This window comes from Peromyscus maniculatus, chromosome 2 (assembly GCF_049852395.1).
Source record: "Peromyscus maniculatus bairdii isolate BWxNUB_F1_BW_parent chromosome 2, HU_Pman_BW_mat_3.1, whole genome shotgun sequence".
Lineage (NCBI taxonomy): Eukaryota > Metazoa > Chordata > Mammalia > Rodentia > Cricetidae > Peromyscus > Peromyscus maniculatus.
Genome location: NC_134853.1, coordinates 126,876,365 through 126,881,751, shown reverse-complemented (window position 1 = coordinate 126,881,751; position 5,387 = coordinate 126,876,365).

Genomic DNA, 5,387 nt, shown 5'->3' with positions numbered 1-5,387 from the left:
CAGTGATGCTATACAGATTGAGACAGGAAACTAATGTAAGGTACCTAGCATGGTTCTTACTAAACACGATTACACTGCAGTTATCAGGGGACATGCAAATGTAAGACTTTAACATGGTTTTCATTTTCATAAAGAACCTGAAACTAACAAGACTTACAATGACAACACCCTATGAGGCCAGCAAGAAGAGCTTCGGATCTGGAGTTATGTTCTTGGTGGCACTGAAGACCCTTGGCAGGGTGGTGACTTGGCCTTGGAAAGGTTTCCTATATCTGCTATGGCCCCTTTCCTCTCTTTACTGGGCCATGGATGTGGGATGCCAAAACAGGTAAGAACCCTTAGAGATCATCCAACCTGGAAATAGTCTTAGACATTGCTTAATTCCTCTTCCCAATGGCAATTGCGTGGAGAGCTGGGCTGCACCTTTATCCTGAGTCAGGGTGTTGTGACGGGTCCCAGTGTCTGCACAGCTGCTGGATGATATCTCTTCTTTGGCAACATGTGTGGCATGTCCTTACTATATACTTCACCTTGGCATTCTCTAAGGAAACTGAATTTCTGAACATAGATCTGACTTAAAGCCATACCTTGAACCAGAGACATAATGGGAAAAATGTTTTTTTTTCTTATTTACAGACCAACTCCCAAGATTAAGTGTTGTACTAGATATTTTAGCCTCCATTAAAATATTTTTTACATTAATTAATTAGGTAATTAATTAACATGTGTGTGTTCATGTGCACATGTGCACGTGTGCACACATGCACGTGCGCACACATGCGTGTGCATATACTGTGGCACACAAGTGGTGGTCAGAGGAGCACTTATGGGAATTAGTGCTCTCCTTTCACGTGTGGGTACTGGGGATGGAATGCAAGTCGTCAGACTTGGCAGCAAGCACCCTTACCTGCGGGCCGTCTTGCTGGCTCTCAGCTTCCCTTTCTTACCTTGGTAGGCTTTTCATTGCTTAAGTGGAATCCTAGAGCGACCTAGGATATTAAAGACTATAGTTTCTAGACCTCTTTCCTTATTTTAACAAAACTGGACAGCTGAAGCACCGTGAATGTCCATAACTTATCTAAAATGTCAGTCAAGACAGTGAAAATGTGAGAAGTATGCTGGCAGAGGACACCCTCCGACCTGGGCTGGCTGCTTCTCTTGGTAAATGGGGGTCTAGTGTATGGTTGTGAGAGGAGAGAAGAAGGGCTAGAGTTGGATTTTTTTCTGGAAATAAAAGAAGCAAGCATTTTAGCTCTCAGGCTGCAGAACTGAGGCTCTTTGGTGCATGCGATCTGGCGTTTGAAGGAGTTCCACTCCTCACAGGCATTTGGTCCTTTTGGGAATATGGCTAGGCTGCCCTCAGGTTCCACATTGGGCATTTTGGATTTGCTGGGAACGCAGTGATGCAGGCTGATGCAACACGGAGTGCTTTGGAAATTACAGAGCACCTTGCAAATTCTAAGTAGAACAGTAGAACTCCACTCATCTTAGTGATGGCCTGGGTTAACTTTGCACTTTTCACAATGAGCCTGGGGTGTGTGGCGGAGGGGTGTGGATAAGGAGTCCATGGCGATTCAACTTCTCAATGACACGGCTCCAGCATCGTTGAAGAGCACACTGAATTTTCCAACGGAAATATTACAGATCACTACCGCAGAACCAGAGCGAAAGCAAAGGGAATTTTTATGGCTTAGTAGAAACATCACCGTAAAACCCAATAGTTCCCCCACCCCAACACACTGCAGCATTAAGAATCTATAAATCCTTACACATATTTCATCCTGTTGATGTTCCAGAAGCAGAGGGGGGCTGCTTCTCCCTCTTCTAGAGAAGGAGGGACAAGGCAGGCCCAGGGGATGGTAGATAGCCAGGCGGGGAACCCCTGGAGAGGCTGGGACTTGAACCTGGGATTTCTACCCATGTGGCCATCAATCTCCCGGGAACATGGTTTCCTGGAGTGAGGACGGAGGAATGAAGAGAGGAGCGTCTGGAGTAGCTAGAGCTGTGAATTTCAGGGTGGACTTGAGTGGTGGGGGCTGGGAAAGTGGGAGTCCAGGCAGGAGATGGCGTGGACGGACATCTGGCTTGGTCGCAGCCACTCGTGACATCCAGACTTTTGCTCTGAGTCAGGCAAGGTGCCACTGGCTTTTTATGTGTAATTTCATTTAATTTATAATAAATAATAAATGCTATCATTTTTTAGGATGTGGACTCCAGGTGGGGACAGAGAAGTTACATACAGAACCTGCCCAAAGTCACACATTTTAGAGGTAAAGCCCAGATTAGAAATCGGGTGGCCGGAAACCTGTATGTATGACCACTATGTTGCGTGGGAGTTGTGGGTTCATTCAGGTGTGGAGAAATAAACGTGGGAAGGGTGGCTGATAGCATGAGGGGAGGCTCTCATACGGCAGGTTAGTGAGCTCTGGGTATGGTCCTGTGGGCCGCGGAAGGCACTCCCTTCTCTCAGAATGACTCTGCCTTCAGTGGATGCCTGCGTGGCTGTTGCTGGGTTTCTGGCATGAGCTCCCCTGCCTTACCCTCTTTGGAAGGGTGCGTGTGTGTTACAGCCGCCTCCCCATCCCCGCACCCTTCCCTTTTCTTTTGAAAAGAAATGAAAAGTTATTTAAGAGCCTCTTCTTGGCCTTGTAAATTCCACCAGAGTCACTCTTGCCTAGAGCTTGGCGAGGGGCCTGTGAGGATGCCGAGGGGCAGCCTTTGGCCCAGTTGACGGGCCCACCAACTCCTGCCAGGCTATCCCTGGGGGAATGTTCTCTTTGGCATTGCTGCCCAACTGCACAGCCCCCCACCCCCCACCCCCGAATAGACCCCGTGGTTGTAGACACTCCCATGAGGCCTTTCTGGAGAAAAGCATATTGCTGAACACAAATCTCAAGCCCCCTAGTCAGGCTGATGTGGGGACAGCTTCTCCATGCCCAGGCAGGCAGTTATTGACGCCATGGGGCATGCCTGGACTCCTCTCTGGCTTCACAGGTCAGAGCAAAGGCTGTGTTGGGATCTGGATGCTTGCCCGGCCTTTAGCTAAGCAGTAGACATGCTGTGATGGAGCTGGGGTGGCTGGGGTATTCCTCAGTGTGTGGGTCCTTTATGCCCTATCAGATGCTGTGGCGCATATCTATGTGCTGCTCCAGTCTTTATAAGGCTTGTTTGCATCTGTGAGCTCATCGGATTCTCACACGAGAATCCTGGGAAATGAAAGTTATTTTCTGAATTTGAACCGTGAGCCCCAGAGGACACCTATTAAGGGGCTGGGTCAAATCACAGTCTACTAAATGGGTTTCTTCCCCAAAAATGGGTAACTGGGTGAAACTGGATTTTAAAGACATCCTAGTAGAATGATCATAGGTCCATTGTCTCTGGTTTCTCCGAGGCAGCAACATGAGCCCAGAGTGGAAGGAAGAGACATTGAAGGACGAGTTCTCTCAGTCCAGAGACCGGGGCTGGCCAAGTCCTTGGTGGAGGCTCAGCTGCTGCTGCTGCTGCTGCTGCTGCTGCTGCTGCTGCTGCTGTTTCACCCCTCGGTAGCTTCCTCACGCTCTGCCCCATCTTTAAGAATAGACGCTTTCCCACAGATTCAGGCACCTCCTGCTTCCTGCTGCGAGCTCCCAGAGTCCATCATACTAGCTGTGCAGGGGACTGAACTGACCAGAAGTTTCATGTCCCACATGTTAGTGTCGCTGCTGAGTGTGAATGTTTGGTGGTGATCCAGGGGGTGGGTGGGATGAGCTGAGTCTCTCTTGGCACTAGCTGACAGACTAGAATCATCTTCCCCCTAACCTTCTTTCTCTTTTTTTCCCCCTAACTTCTGCCCAGTAAGGACTTTTTCAGAGTAAAATCTCTAGACCCTGTAGTGTATGTTTTTAGTATTCTGGATCTGGAGCAAGTGACTCTGGGCAATTTAGAACCCATTCTGGGGCAAGCCTGGCCTACTCTGTGTCCCTTGTTCATGGTGATCAGGGAAGGGACCTGACATCATTCTTCTGGTCCAGCAGACTTTGTGTGGCTCTATAGAGATTTAATTGGACCTATGAAATTATATAAAAACAGATGATGCTCACAAATAGCTTTGTAACATACAAGCAGCAATGGTCACTACAAATCCTGGGCAAAGCAGAGAAAAGGAAACGTTCAGGGAAAGCATCATGCTCGAGACAGCTCCGCTCTGGTTTCCACATTAGAACGGAGCAGTCACTCTGTCCTCAAAGGAGTGGACAGATAGCCTTCAGTCCTATGTTCTGATCCGATGTCTTTGGTTTGATACATGTGTTTTGTATTGTCAAAATGGACCCTGGTTTGTCGGGAGTATCCAGAGAAATACAGCCATAGACTATACCATATATACATGCTAGGCTTCAAACATGTTCCCTAAAATATATGTCTTGGAAACTAAATCCTAGTATAACATTGTTGAGAGGTGGGAACTTTGAGGGAAAACTGGGGCCGGAGGGCTGTATCCTTACGGATGGCTTAATACTGGTGACAAAAGCGTTTTAATTATGTGTATTCTCTTCTTGATGATCTGTCTTCTGCCTTGGGATGAGCCAGTAAGCAGTTCCCTCACTGAATTCCATCCTGTGACCTTGGGCTTGCTAGCCTCCAGAGTTGTGAGTAGTATGTCTCTGTTCCTTCTTTCTTTTTATTATTTTGTTTTCTGTTCCTTCTTATCTACCCAGTATCGGGTATTATGTTACCGGGTATTATGATATGCACCAAATGGACAGAGTTTGGGGTGTGTCCAGCAGAGGTGGGGGGTGTGGAGGGAGGGAGGGAAGGAGGGAGGGAGAGACTTTAAAGGAAATCAGTAAGTGTTGATGTGGTAGATTTGAGTCCAAAATCTCTATAACTCACCAGTAATGGATCTCAGGCAGAAACTTAGTAGTGCTTGTGTTGTCTAAGGCAGAACTGTTTCTTTAGGGAACCTGGGCCTTTGCTTAAAGGGTCTCCAGTAGATTGTGTGAGATCTACCTACATCACAAAGGTCAACTTACTTTCATTAAAATCCATTGATTGAAAATGTTACAATACCTTCACAAATCCCACAGAGCAATTTCTAGATTGGTATTTGACTGAACAACCGAGCACCAGAGCTTGGTCAAGTTGCCACACAGGTGGATCAGTGTGTTGTCCTTTGTAATATGTTCCTGTCTGCTTCTCCCAATAAGCGGCTAGAGTTTAGAGGTGAACCCTCGACTCTAGCTGGAATTGTAACCTGCTGTGGTCCCTGGTGTATGCAGCAGAGCTATGTTCTGAGACTTAGGAAGCCTCTAAGGAGGCCCTGCTTTCATTTGGAGAAAAGAGATGTATTAGGGGAAGAAGCCCAGAGGACCCGTGCCTAGAGAGGTACAGCAGAAACAGACACACCACAG